Here is a 15,937-nt window from a genome sequence, read left to right as displayed (position 1 = left end):
AAAGCAGACATCATTTATTGAATACCTGCTGTATGCCTGATAGCTTTCATACGTTCTATCGTTTTCTCTTCACAAGAGCCTTGCAAAGTAGTTAATATTGTTCGTCATTTACAACTGAGGAAACGGACATGGTAGGGGTTAAATTACTTGCTTGAGTTCATGTAGCAGGAAAGTGGTGAAGCTTAGAATCTGACCTGAGAACTCGTGTTTGTTATCCACTGATTATGTAAAGGCATACTGCACAGGAGGCTTCAGTGCAATCAGACTTGTAACCGCCGTGATCATATACACGTTTAGTATTAGATACATACCTATCTGAGCCCAGTGAAGGTGAAAGAGCCCACTGAGTGAGAAGATTCCTGTTTCTCCCTTCTAATTTTGCATCCTACATCTGTGAGAACTGAAACAATTAGAGATGTCTCTTTGGGTTTTTTTTGAACATTTTCATGAGACTTATTTTCATTCCTTTACCTGTCACTTGGGAAGGATTGTTTTGTCCTGAATAAATTACCAACACACCATTTAGTTCTGAAGTATTGGGAAAGGTCTAGATCAGGACATTTTATTCTCTAGAGTAAAATGATCCTTTTTGACCCAGGCTTTACCAGCTGCTACCTCTTTATTGTTGCTTTTTGCCAGTAAGGTCTGTGGTCATTCATGGATTTCTGGTTCTTTTGTATTGTGATATAGCCAGTGCATTTGTGTTGATACCAGCTGATTTATTCAGAACTCTGATTTGTTCAGTCCTTCTTTTAGCCGAGGGAGATTCATCCATTTATTAATTTGTTCATGTATTAACACCCTCTCTATTCTCACATGTGCTTTTTTATAATGAAAACCATCATTAAAATTTGAACATAACTTAAAATTCTTACAACAGCAGGTAAATGACATGGATGGTAATATTGGAAAATATAATAAATTTTCATTGATTTTAAAAATTAAATATTTAGTGCATATTATGAGCTGGACACTGTACTTTACATAGATGATCTCATTCTGCCCTTATAAAAACAGTGTAAGGTGGAAATGTAATTATTATGCTCATTTTATGCATAAGGAAACTGAACTTAAAGAAGATGAGTGGAACGAAAACCTTTCCTCATGTTCTTGTCCAGGGAGAGGCTATTATACAATCAATGCATAGATGCATAGTTTCTTTGCTTGTGTAAAGCAGCACAAAGGTGGTATGGAATAATTCCTGTATTTTTACCCCATTTCAAGGGATGGACTTGGGTGTCTATCTACCTGATTTATCTCTGTGTATGCTGGCACATCTGAAGGGAAGTTTTAACTAAGTCACTTTACCCCTGATAAGAATATGGCTAGTCAACTTTTCTTCCAATAAGGACTGAAAAAACATTTCCTAATTATTAAATCAAAACCTTCTCAATATCTACCTAGGCATCAATAGAAGTTTCTTTTTAAGACCAGCTATGAAAATACACTATGGAAATTGAACTTATTTTTAGTGTGCATCCCTTACTATAACTTAGTTTTTAAGTTGGATTCATTCAGTCAGTCAGCACACATTTAAAGAGCACATATTTTAGACCAGGTTGTACTAGGCTCTGCAGCTGCAATTTGAAGAACAAGACAAATTAAGACAGGTAACTGTTTCCCTACAATAAATGATGTGTGTTTGTGTGTGGTGTGTGTGATAAATATATTGTGATTGTTGTCATGCTGAATATAACAGGAGCACGAGATCCAGTTTGGAAATACTATGGTTTTGTTAAAAGGGTTATTTCAAAAATATTAATCTATTACTCTGTTACATGTATTTAAATGATTTTTGTTTGTTTTTTTTGGGGGGTGGTAGAGTAGTAAATTTTTGATGACAGCAAACCGTAAGATGTAAGGGACCTTGTTGTGTTTCTTCTCCTAGTAATTTTTTTTTTTTTTTTTTGCGGTACGTGGGCCTCTCACCGCTGTGGGTCTTCCCGCCGCGGAGCAGAGGCTCTGGACGCGCAGGCCCAGCGGCCACGGCTCACGGGCCCAGCTGCTCCGCGGCATGTGCGATCCTCCCGGACCAGGGCACGAACCTGTGGCCCCTGCATCGGCAGGCGGACCCCCAACCACTGCGCCACCAGGGAAGCCCTCCTAGTAATATTTTTGATTAAATGAATAAATGCAAACGTAAAAATTATTGGCCTATAATAGCAAAGAACAGCTGACTATGGTTCATATTCAGGAGCCAGGAAAATTTGTATATGGGAATTTCCTTGTAAATAAATGGATAGCATGATGGACTGATTTTTGTTTGTTTCTATCTGTCTATTTTTCACCTGTATGTTTCCCTTAGTTTCTTTAGACACAAAGATGGGGCTTGATATTATTCATGGAAAGCTTGGCTTCAGTGGGCTTATTTCTTGACAAGCAATTGTTTAATTAAGTTGCAGAAACCTACTCTAGCTGACAGAAATAGAAGCGCTATTGAAACCACATGCCAGGCAAAACGATGGCCCTCTCAGAACAGAAAACTAGATAAAACCTGACCTCATGAGAACTTGACGTGAAAGGTCTAGAGATGTGGCTACTTGTCACCCCTTTTACTTATTTTCATTCCCTTGTTTCTCTTAGGGATGAGGAGTAAAGGTATATGTTATCTCAACTATTTTCTCAGAATGTCTGATACATTCCCCAATTCTCTCCACAGACTGGCTTCTTTTCCAGTTAGTCCACCTTTACATGCTTGGACCTCTTGTTGCAATTCAATATCTCTGAGAGACTCTTACAGGATTAATATGGGTTGAGTGTCCATGAGTGGTTCAAAGCTGTAGCCAATTAGGGTGAATCACAGACTGCGTGTGGCTTTCCTTTTTAGGAGCTATGGGTAGGGCAAGTTCTTTTAGAAACAGACATTGGTTCAGAGGCCTTCATGGGTAAATCTCAGATATTCCTCCTTACTTTTCCAACCGTTCCATCCTGCTTTCGATTCTCTGTGGCACCATTCTTTGCTTGGTGGCACCTAACAAATCTGATAAAGGTATTCATGATGTTAGCCCAATCCAATAGGTAAATTCTTTTGACCAAGTTTCCCTCAGGAAGCAATTCCTAAAATCAAAGGGGTGGGATTAATGCTAAGTGTTCTAGACAATGGGGAAATTCTTTGAAGTATGTGTTGTTTTTAGGTGCTGACTTTGTGTTTTGTGTGTATACTCATTTGTCATGAGACTATTCATAATGGATGAGAAACTTTTTTTTTTTTTTTTTTTTTTGTGGTATGCGGGCCTCTCACTGCTGTGGCCTCTCCCGTCGCGGAGCGCAGGCTCCGGACGTGCAGGCTCAGCGGCCATGGCTCACTGGCCCAGCCGCTCTGCGGCATGTGGGATCTTCCCGGACCGGGGCACGAACCCGTGTTCCCTGCATCGGCAGGCGGACTCTCAACCACTGCACCACCAGGGAAGCCCGATGAGAAACTCTTAACAATATTAATATCAAGTTACTGGTTACCATATGCCAAGTAGTAGACTGAATTCTAAATTGCATTATGTTACCTACTTTTCAGTTGTTTTTTGAGGCTGAATAACATGATCCTCCCGATCTTATAGGTGACATTGAGGCTTGTGTCATTTAATGAATTGTTTATGATCCCATGGCTAGTAAATAATTGAACCAATATCCCATCCCAGGCAGCTTTCCCAGAGAATGTTTTTTTAAACAAGTGGAACATAATTATAATTTAATGAATAAAGTTGGAGTCTGTTTTCATTTCAAGTCTGTGTCATTTCAGTGGATAAGTGTAATCCGTACTTTCATTCTGTGAAGAAAAACAAAATATATATATGTATATGCCAAGATTGTAGTAATAATTGAAAAGAAAGAATGAAACCTTGACCAGAGTGTTTTCATTTTTGTTTTTAGGATCATTCTCATTTTAGCTGTTGTTTCTGATATGTAATCTGGAGTGGCAAATGGTGCCAACAGCTGTAAACAGAGCTTTACTTTCTTACCAGGGGGTATCCTTAGTGTAAGAAAATAGTCAGGCTTTGAGGCACATACACATATATACAGCTGGTGACCAACCATATTAAAATAAAACAAATAGTGATACAGTTATGATTCATGGTTAAGTTGATAGCATTTTTTTTCTGTTTCATAGGAAGCACCTCCTTAGATTTGTTAGAAACATTTGTGGCACTTTATTTTTGGAGAAAATGTAAGAAAGGAAAGAAAAAAATTTACATTCTTAATATATGAACAATATAAAGAACACATGTTTGGTTCTTACTTTCCAGACATTATTGATACTAACCTGAAAGTAAAGGTCGTTAGGTACTTAATAAAGTGATGAACTATTATGGTATCCAGCAGGGGATAGCATAAGATTAAGCAGTGATAAGGTATTTATGGCTAGTCAAGAAAATACTATATTTCTATCCCAATCAAGTATGCTATGTTTAAATGTAAATTAGATGAGAATATTGTAGTTAAATATATTTTTGAGTGGCTAATTTATATATATCTACATAAAATGATAATTTCAGTTATAAATTATTAAAAGACAATCATTTTACTCAGAAGTAAAGTTAACCACAATAGAAGCTCGGTTAGCAGATACACACATATACATAAACATGAAGCTACGAATATATACTTTTACTCTTAGTAATATCATGTATATATTTTCCTTAGAAAAACTATTACTTCAAGGAAGAGTACTCCCAGTTAGAAAATTATTTTGTGATTAAAGTTTAACTTGATGGATTTAAGAGAAGATATAATGCCATATTTATTGGAAGAGATTTTGTTACCTTCATTTTACATATTTATAAAACTAACAAAAACAATAGGATGCCTCCTAGTTCATTGCTTACCTTTTCATTATTTAAAATCACTTTGTAACATATTTTGTTAGGAAGTGGTCGCTCTTAGTGAATTTGCATACCACAGAATGTCACAGGCTCCAAGAGCTGGTAAACTAACAAAGAAGGGATAGAGTGGTGAACTGACTTGTCAGTAGTCACACGGCAAGGCACACAGCTAGTTTGATTTGGTTTGTTCATTTACTTTGTTCTATTGTTTATTAGTTTTTTATATCCTATATATGAAGTATGAGAGCAGTCATACAGTATTTGTCTTCCTCCCTCTAACTTATTTCACTTAGCATAGTACCCTCCAGGTCCATTCATGTTATTGCAGGTGGCAAGATTTCACCTTTTGTAATGGCTGAGTAGTATTTCATTGTATATGAATCTTTTTTTATCCATTTATCTGTTCATGGGCACTTAAGTTGTTTGCATATCTTGGCTATTTAAAATAATGCCCCAGTGAACATAGGGGTGCATGTGTCTTTCTAAGTTGGTTACCAGATGGGAAGGGGGACATGGGGAGGGCGAAATGGTTAAAGGGTGACAGATGGCAAATAAACTTTTGTTGGTGAGCACACTTTTTTGGTAGGGTATACAAAAGTAGAAATATAATGTACATATGAAACATACAATGTTAATAATTAAGGCTACTTCAATAAAAATAAATTTAAAAATTTTAAAAATACATGAGGTAAGAAAAAAACCAAAAAACCAGAAAGTGCACACAGCTAGTGAGACACAAAGCAAAGAAAAAAACCCAACTTCCTAATCTAGGCTCCTAATCTAGGCAATTCTACCAAGCTGGAAATCCACACCAACTGTATTTAATTTTTATTTCCTTCTAGTTTAAGTTTAGAATGGGAATAATTAAGCATCAGCTACGTATAAGAATATTGATCCTTGAAAGATGTATTTATTTGTCTATTTTTTGTTTTTTTTTATTCTAGGAATTGTTGACATATAGTATCTCCACAGTATGTGGCCCCAGGAACTGCCCTAAATGGTAAGCTTCCCACAGGGAAGATTTTTTCTTACATTCATTTTACCTTTGATTAGCCTCCTTAGTTACTATGGAAACATTGAGATCCTTTCCTTAGAGAGTGATACTATGAGATCATTTTTGATGTTTTTCTTAGGGTTGAAGTTAATGAAGGTAGTGAAGTCATATAAATTTAAGCCTTGAAAATAGGAAGTTGAGACCTTTCTGGGTCCTTTCTGGAGAAGATACTTGAGGCAGATTTTTGGTGGTTCAGATTAATTTGATAATTCAATAACTTCAGCATTTGGCATCATGGAGAGAGTCCTGGGAATAAAATGAAGGTTGTTGCATTTTTGCCCATGGTTTACAGATAAGACGTTTTCAGTCAAATCTTCAAAATACTAAGTTAACTAGATCCTAAAATTGAAGTCTTTTAGGGGTTAAAACATGTCTCTTGTAACTTACTGTCTATAGTGCACACAATTTTTTTCGTTTATAAAACATACAGGTCTAAAAAAATAAAACGTACTGTTTTAGTTTCCTAAGACTCCTGTAACAAAGTACCATGAACTGGGTGACTTAAAACATTGGAAATATATTTTCTCATGTTAAGTAGGGAGGAAGTCTGAAATCAAAGGGTAGGCTGGGCTGTGGTTTCTCTGAGAGCTCTATAGGAGAAATCCTTCCTTGCTTTTTCCATCTTCTGGAAGTTGCCGACGATTTTTGGTGTTCCCTGGCTTGTAGTTGTATTACTCAAATAAATCTCTGTCTTCACATAGCCTCCTCCCCTGTGTGTGTCTGTGTCCAGATTTCCCTCTTCTTGTAAGGACACCAGTCCTTATATCAAGGCCCACCCTAGTCCAAGATGACCTCATCTTAACTTGATTATATCTGAGAAGACCCTTTTTCCAAATAAGGTCACACTCACTGTTATGGGGATTAGGATTTCAGCATATCTTTTTGGGGGACATAGTTCATCCATAAAAGTACCTGGCCCTTAAAAGAAACAAGAGTGATCGTGAAGTTAACTACGGTTAACTAGACATAAATGGGGAAAAATACTAACCTGGAGGGTAGTGGTAGAGGAAGATCTCATTGCATTGCTATACACAAAATAAAATGCTCACTTAATTTAAAAGACGCAATAATTATCTCCTGATGGCCCAGTTGTCTCCCAAACAATATAATCAAAATATTCAGTCATTCAGCATAAGGATTGATGACACTGGGTAAATATCAGTGCATGTTTTTGACTCTCAGGGAATTTTCTTAACACCCTCTATTGAAAAAATATGTAGAAAAAATTTTATTTCACTTGATTTCTCAGATGATTTTCATAAACCAAGGTTGAGTAAGGTATCCTTTAACAATTAGCTATTAATCCATAAAAAAACACCCCAAAATTCAGTGGCTAAAAACAGTAACCATTTATTATTTCTCACGAGTCTGTCAGGTCAGCTGCTCAGGTCTTCTGATACGAAACAGATTCCCCCAGTCTTGCTGGGTGCGTTTGTGTGTACGGGATCAGTTTGTAGGTTAGGTGGGGGAGACTTGGCTCCCTATGGTGGCCAGTCCTCCAGTAGGAGCTAGGCTTCTTCTTGTGGTTCTGGCTTTATTCCAAGATATTCTGAGTGTTTTCAAACTTGCTGTGAACTTCTGTCTTTACCTCCTCAGACTTGTTGAGCTATAATCCATCCCACACAAGGCAATAGGATTGATCTTCTTAAATCACATTCTAAAGCTAATCCAACTACCAAAACCACCTGTAAATCTGCCACTGTTCCCTATTTTCCTTGGATCAATTCCAGCCATTTAACATGGTTTCAAAAGATTCTACATTATTAGGCTCTTGCTTACCTCTCTACCTTTCTTTCTTTCCCCCACCCCACACTTTCCAAAATAGGTTCTGAATTTCTTTAAATTGTTAAAATATGCCATCTTTTCTCTTGCTTTTGCTCATTCTGTCCCTTCTTCCAGGAATAGTCGATTCTCCTCCTCCTGCTTACTTCTCCTATCTTTGTGTGATCAACTCACTCACTTCTTCCAGGAAGCCTTCTATGTTTTCCTTTGCCTGAATTAGGCTTCCCGCTGCTGCTAACACATATGTGAACAATATGTTAATCACAATGTACTGTAATTACTTGCCTGATTATCTTACTCTCCCACCATAGACTCTGAAGCCAGTGATTACATCTTCTTGTACATTATGGAATTCCTAGAACCTAGCAGTACATGCACAAAGAATGTCCTTAGTAATTATTAATGGAAAGAATGAAGGATTCTTTTCTGGACATCTTTTCTGCTCCAATTCTTCTGTCTTTAAAGGTTTAAGTTGTTGGACATTTTTGGAATTAATATTGAAAAGCAGGAGGTCACCTTCACTCAAATTTTCCTGATTCTCCTTTGGCCCTGTCTTAAGGAGGGCTCTGACACCCTCCGGTGCCCTGGCTTTTTGTTTTCTATAAAAGCAGTAGCCTGTGGAACAGAACAGCTGCAAAACAGGGTTATTTTGGTTCATGCGTTTGCTCTTTTTTCTTTTAATTTGAAAAAATTTTAATTTGTTGCTAACACTTGAAAATTAGATTTCACATGAAATGATGATTTCTAGATTCTCTTAGAAGCAATCAGATTATCTTTCTACCCTGAGCCTGCATTCCCAGATGCCAGGGGGCTTACATGAGCAGCAGGTGCCTTCCTCTACCTTCAGTTCATCATGCCCCATCGTTTACTACCTTTATGGCCCTGGCAGGCCCTTGAGTTCAATGTCCTCAGCTACACAGGCACCTGAATTGACGGTATATGGTAGCTTAACTTGACTTCTAAGAGTTTGTCTCTCATGAACCAAAGATCATAGGTTCGGTGGCTGGATGAGCCATTTAGTTCTTGCTGACATATATCTATCAACTACGTGAAAGTAATTTTGGCTTCGTGTTCAGAGGTCTGTGCTTAATTTCCTTCTCAAATGCTTAAACAGATAAACTAATCTATCCAAGACTCTTTTTTCCCATCTGTAAAATGGAGAAATAGAGACTATGATACTGTGTATGGACAGTAATGTAAAGTTGCTTTGTAAAAACCACAAACTTCTGTATGGAAACACAAAAGACCCCGAATAGCCAAAGCAATCTTGAGAATGAAAAATGGAGCTGGAGGAATCAGGCTCCCTGACTTCAGACTATACTACAAGGCTACAGTAATCAAAACAATATGGTACTGGCACAAAAACAGAAATATAGATCAATGGAACAGGATAGAAAGCCCAGAGATAAACCCCCACACATATGGTCACCTTATCTTTGATAAAGGAGGGAAGGATATACAGTGGAGAAAAGACAGCCTCTTCAATAAGTGTTGCTGGGAAAACTGGACAGCTACCTGTAAAAGTATGAAATTAGAACACTCCCTAACACCACACACAAAAATAAACTCAAAATGGGTTAAGGACCTAAATGTAAGGCCAGACACTATCAAACTCTTAGAGGAAAACATAGGCAGAACACTCTATGACATAAATCACAGCAAGATCCTTTTTGACCCATCTCCTAGAGAAATGGAAATAAAAACAAAAATAAACAAATGGGACCTAATGAAAATTAAAAGCTTTTGCACAGCAAAGGATACCATAAACAAGACCAAAAGACAACCCTCAGAATGGGAGAAAAATAGTTTCAAATGAAGCAACTGACAAAGGATTAATCTCCAACATTTATAAGCAACTCATGCAGCTCAATAACAAGAAAACAAACAACCCAATCCAAAAATGGGCAGAAGACCTAAATAGACATTTCTCCAAAGAAGATATACAGATTGCCAACAAACACATGAAAGATTGCTCACCATCATTAATCATTAAAGAAATGCAAATCAAAACGACAATGAGATATCATCTCACACCGGTCAGATTGGCCATCATCAAAAACTCTAGAAACAATAAATGCTGGAGAGGGTGTGGAGAAAAGGGAACCCTCTTGCACTGCTGGTGGGAATGTAAATTGATACAGCCACTATGGAGAACAGTATGGAGGTTCCTTAAAAAACTACAAATAGAACTACCATACGACCCTGCAATCCCACTACTGGGCATATATCCTGAGAAAACCATAATTGAAAAAGAGTCATGTACCAAAATGTTCATTGCAGCTCTATTTACGATAGCCAGGACATGGAAGCAACCTAAGTGTCCATCAACAGATGAATGGATAAGGAAGATGTGGCACATATATACAATGGAATATTACTCAGCCATAAAAAGAAATGAAACTGAGCTATTTATAATGAGGTGGATAGACCTGGAGTCTGTCATACAGAGTGAAGTAAGTCAGAAGGAGAAAAACAAATACCGTATACTAACACATATATATGGACTCTAAGAAAAAAAAATGTCATGAAGAGATTAGTGGTAGGATGGGAATAAAACACAAACTTGAGGATATGGGGAGGGGGAAGGGTAAGCTGTGACGAAGTGAGAGAGTGGCAGGGACATATATACCTATCAAATGTAAATTAGATAGCTAGTGGGAAGCTGCTGCATAGCACAGGCAGATCACCTCTGTGCTTTGTGCCCACCTAGAGGGGTGAGATAGGGAGGGTGGGAGAGAGGGTGACTCAAGAGGGAAGAGATATGGGAACATATGTATATGTATAACTGATGCACTTTGTTGTAAAGGAAAAACTAACACACTGTTGTAAAACAGTTATACTCCAATAAAGATGTTAAAAAAAACAAAACAAAACACAAAATTCCACCTAACCTATACACACAGAGAAAAAGGAAGAAGATTGTTAGTTCTTTTCTTCTGGATTGGTACAAATAATTTTCATCTTTTGTTAGGTGATATTAATTAAAATGGATAAGGCAAATTAAGTATCCATACATACTACAATGTGCATGGACCTTGAAAATGTTATGCTAGGTAAATAAGCCAGACACAACAGGCTACGTATTGTATGATTCCATTTATATGAAATGTCCAGAATAGGAAAAACGATAGAGACAGAGAGCATTTTAGTGGTTTCCAGGAACTAAGGGCAGAGAATAATGTGAAGTGGCTGGTAATGGGCCCATGGGGTCCTTTTTGGAGTGATGAATATGTTCTGGAATCGGATAGTGGTGCTGGTTAGACAATCTTGTGAATATACTAAAAAACACTGAATTGTGCAGTGAATGGTGAATTTTATGGTACATGAATTATATCTCAATAAAGTAATAGAATATGAAATTCATATTTTAGGATGACAAAATTTCTGTTTCAAATATGGCGACTTGGGAGTGCAACAAAATAAGCAGGTTCCTTGAGTTGTCACTCAAATCAATATACAGTCTTCCTAAAAGTCCTGCTGTGCCCTCCAAAGCCAAAGACCACATCAGATTTCTAATTGTAAGAATTCATCATTGAATGCAATGGTCATGAATGATGGGGTCAGACAGATGGGTTCATTTTTAAAATTTATCAAGTACAGCTTCTCTAAGCCACACATTCCTCAAATGATAAAGTAAAGGTACTAATAGCCATTTTGTTGGGTTATTGTAAGAGTTAGGAAGAACAAATGTCAAGTTTTTACCATGGTGCCAGTTACAAAACAGCTCCTCTATAATTTATATCTCTATACACATATATATATATAGATATTAAATATATATATATTTGAATTGAAGTATAGTTGATTTATAATATTATGTAATGGATGTATTTTAATTAGTGTTATTTGGTTTTAAGTATTAGGCTATAGATTTTTGGCAACTCAACTAGATTTTTGGAGACTCAACTGTTCCAAAGTTGGCTTTTTTTTGGGGGGGGGGGCACCTGGGCCAGAAAGAAAAGAACAGCTAGAATATTTGCTAGTGCTTAATGAATTTAATCAGTCCCGCAGGGACTTTTGATATAGCAGGGAAATATATGACAGAGAAACATGATTTTTATGCTTCCTGTCTTCCTCTTGGTAGTCGACAGATCCTTCCCTGGCAGAGGTAACATTACCTGTGCTGAGAGAGGAGCATTAACATACCGTGAAGGGCTTCCCTGGTGGCGCAGTGGTTGAGAATCCGCCTGCCGATGCAGGAGACACGGGTTCGTGCCCTGGTCCGGGAAGATCCCACATGCCGCGGAGCAACTAAGCCCGTGAGCCATGGCCGCTGAGCCTGTGCGTCCGGAGCCTGTGCTCCGCAACGGGAGAGGCCACAACAGTGAGAGGCCCGCATACCGCAAAAAAAAAAAAAAAAAAAAAAAAAACATACCGTGAAGGTGAGGTTAGAACTAAGAGAACACATCCCTGTGGCCTTATATTAAAATCCGTCTGTGCATGTTCTTCTGAATGCAAGTCAGGTTGTTGCCAATAAGACTGCTGCCTGAAAATGTATGATTCAATTGTCCATCATTTTTATTATTTATGATTTTTTCCCTTTAGAACATGGTAAAGATGCTTTTACCTTTGGCTTTGGAAATTGAAATTAAAATCATACTGTGGGAATATAGAAGATAATTGAGTTATTCAGTGACGTATACTATAAATTGTAACATTAAGCAGAATTGTTTAATCTTCATTATGAAAAAAATGACTGTATGAATTGCTCCATTTGATTCAGTGGCTACTTTATGCTTTTCTTTATGGATAATGGAAAGGATTAAGCTATGGTGAGTGGTCAGAATAGCCTGAGACTGCATCATTTGTTCTCGGAGCAAGTATGTACTCTAGCATCTTCCTTAGGACTTGGCAATATGGTGACAAATAAAATATACATGTTGCCTCGAATTCTGGGTTTGATACCTAACAGGTGTGGCAGGTAATAAACAAGTAAAAAAGTACTAATTGTGTTAGGTGCTATGAGGAAAGGAAGAGGACACAACAATAAAGAAGCACAGCTGATAGCTCTGCATCAAGACTAGCTTGTCATGTGACTCTGGGTAGGCTGCTTCTCACCAAAGGGCATCAGACTTCTTTTAACATAATAAATTGACCCTTTGATATTAGGGTATGATCCTCTTTCTGTTCAGAATAATGCTTTTTGATATCATATTTATTTCATATCATATTAAGATTACTATTACTGCCTTATTTAATTTTTGCCAGGGGTTCCTTTTCTACTTTGTTTTCAGTCCTTATGTGCCATTTTAGCTGTGTCTCCTTTTAGTATCGTATAGCTGTATTTTTTCCATCTAATATTTTTTTCTCATTTATCAAGGGAGTTGAAAAGTTCCCACTTATTTTGAATCTTGAACTATTTTTACATTGTTCCTACCACCTTATTTTCTGTCGGCATATTTTGTGTGAGGTGTTTTTTTGTTTCTGCATATTTCTTCTTTATTGTATTCTAATGGACCAACTGATTTTTCTTTTATTCTACTATTCCTTCCCATTATTTCAGATTCCTTACTCTATCTCTGTTTGTAGAGGCTCCCTTAATTTTAAACTTAGCAATGCCAAATTTAACAGTGTTCTCAAATAAAACCTCTAATTCTCTAACTCTACCACTCAAAGTTCCAAGTCTTTGTTGTACACACAGTATTTTAGTTCAACTTGATTTTTCTCGCAGTTAGTGATTCTAATTGTTATATTTAATATAGTTAAGGCATCATTTACATAGATTTCCCTATATATTTACCTATTTATTGTTCATCATTGTTTCCAGCATCCTGCTTTTTAGTGTTCAAGTTCCTTTTACTTAACACACCCACAAAATATTTCTTTTAGCAAGTTCTCTTATTGGTAAATTCTTTTTGTTTATCATTAAATGTCATTCTTTTATCATTATTTTTGAGTAATATTAAACTAGGTTGGGAATTCCTAGTTGCCAAATTTTTCCCCTTAGTACTTTGAAAATATTGTTCTATTGTTTTCTACTCTTTATTTACTGCAGATTTTGAAGTCTTCTGTTAGTCAAATTGATAATCTTTTTTATGTGATCTTTTTCTTTCTGCTTCCTTTTAAGATTTTCTCTGTTTGGAGTTCTGAAGTTTCATAGTGATTTGTCCAATTATGCATTTATTTTTAGTTTTTCTCATGTGATGTCTTAGTTTCAATCTGAGGACATGTTGTTTTTTTCAGTTTTGGAAAATTCTCATTCATCATTTATTTGAATATTGACACTCTTAACATTTTGTTTTCTATTGTCCTTTTCTACATATCTAAGTAGACATATTTTGGACCATTTATTTCTCCTATCTGTAATGCCTAGCTATCCTTTTAAATGTTCTATTTCTTTACATCTCCATTTTGCTTTTTGAAAAAATCCCTCAGATTCCTCTTCCAACTTTTAAATCCTTTCTTCATCATTGTCTACTCTGTTATTTAACATTTTATATCAGTCAAAATATCAAGTTGATGCTGCTCTAGCAAACAACTCCCAAGTCCTATGGGCTAAAGAAACAGAAGTTTATTTCTCCTTCAGGTTACATACCCAGTGCAAGTTAACATGGGGGCTCAGCTCATTATATTTACTCAGGGACCCATGTTGATGGAGTCATTGTCAGAAAACGATTCCATAAGTGCTGAGGCAACATACAGAGAACCTGTGGGATCATGAGTTAAGCCTGAAAGCTTTTTCCCAGGATGGACACATGTCACTTGTGTTTACGTTTCATTGGCAACAGAAGTCACAAGGCCATGGATGACTACAAAGAGGGCAAAGAAATACAATATTAACATTTGCTTGGTAATAAAGGACAATACTTGTGAAAAGCACTTAATTGCAGTAACAAATGTCTTTTAGTTTTCCTGAGCATATGCCCCTTTGGTTTTAAAATCCAGATGTTTTAGGGGCTCATATCTGTTGTGCAGGATCTAGCCATTGGGGTGTTTGATGTGGAGTTCAAATCCCTCACTCTCCAAGGAAAATAACCCCTCCTTTGTAATCACTCCTGTCTATGGATTGCTGTGGCTGGCATGTGAGTTTTTCCTTGGTGAGCCCATATGGCTTCCTCTTCTACCTGTCTCAGTGCTGTCCTTTTACTTTTTGTTGTAGAGATGCTCTTCATCTAGTTTTCAGGTGTCCTTCTGAGGGAATTATTCCATTTGTTGTTGGTGATTCCTTGTGTCTGTGGAAGAAGGTTAGTTTAGGATCTTCCTATGCCACCATCTTGAACTCTGTAAACAGTAAAGTACTTTGCCTGTAATAAGTTAATGGAAAGGTCTCTCCCACTCCCTTTCCCAATAGCTGGAAATTGATTAAACAATGGAAAATGGAAACCCTGAATCTTGTATTGGATTTTCTTTCATACAGGATTAGCAGTCAAGAAGCACTAAGTGAAACAAGGTAAAAAACATACAGGCAACTACTGATGGGAGTTTTAGAAGGCAGGGAAGAAGTGGCTCCCTTGGTGTTAAGTGCTCATATTATACACTAACCAGGTATAAGCCTCGTCCTTGCTATAATTTGAGTCAGATCAGAACTGAACATTCAAAGCAATTTGCTGAATACGAAAGAAATCTTTGGGTTGTCTGCTGAGTATACAGCCCTTTCACTTAGAAATATCCAAGTGCCACAGCGCAGGCTGAAAGGATGTCCAGGTGAACCACAAACTGATAGGAGCAGGAGATTTTCCTCCTTGAGGATTTTGATGAGGACACAGAGAGTAGATAATACCTGAGCAAGGGAGCCAGTGGGTCATGCTAATCTTGGGCTATTTAAACTGTCTATGACTACATACTAACACAGAAAGAAGAATGTGAAAAGAGAAAAGAAAACAACATGGCAGAGAGAGACAGAGCTGAGTTACCACATGGTCCCAGAAATAGAGGAAGGATAGCATCTTTGCACCTGCCCTGTTGGTTGTGATTTTCATCTAGCTCTACTTTGTAGCAGTAGGTTTTCCGAGATTCCTTGTATTCGTCCAGTAAACTTTTTGCTTGGCCTGCTTTAAGGGGTTCTCTCTTTCTTAAAACGGAGATTTCTTGGCCTGGACATTGACCACGTGTGTCCTATGGCAGCAAAGTGATACTGTCTATTTTTAAAAACCAAGACTCCTTGAAATCAACATCGTAGTTTTAAGTCATTGACTGAATGACTGGGAAATATTAGGCAAAACTTCTCTAATTCTTTTTATTTCTGCATTCCTCCCATTACACATAGATAAAATTCCCTTATAATGGAATTCCAGACTCACAGGTTAGAAGTTAGGACAAATGCTAAAGCTACTTGAGAAATGGG

General features: G+C 37.1%; 1 protein-coding gene across 1 annotated transcript in view; it reads left to right on the top strand.

The window, feature by feature from the left end:
• The window catches only part of CNTN4 (contactin 4), a 958,070-nt gene that overhangs the window by 216,939 nt on the left and 725,194 nt on the right, over nt 1-15,937 (top strand). Inside the window, exon 2 of the mRNA XM_067043593.1 lies at nt 5,762-5,817. The gene's annotated coding sequence lies outside the window, so the exon portion shown is untranslated. The remainder of the gene's footprint in view (nt 1-5,761; nt 5,818-15,937) is intronic.

The sequence above is a fragment of the Kogia breviceps genome, chromosome 10, assembly GCF_026419965.1.
Source record: "Kogia breviceps isolate mKogBre1 chromosome 10, mKogBre1 haplotype 1, whole genome shotgun sequence".
NCBI lineage: Eukaryota > Metazoa > Chordata > Mammalia > Artiodactyla > Physeteridae > Kogia > Kogia breviceps.
The sequence above is the reverse complement of the archived record's forward strand: the minus strand, read 5'-3'. Positions and strand labels throughout refer to the sequence as shown.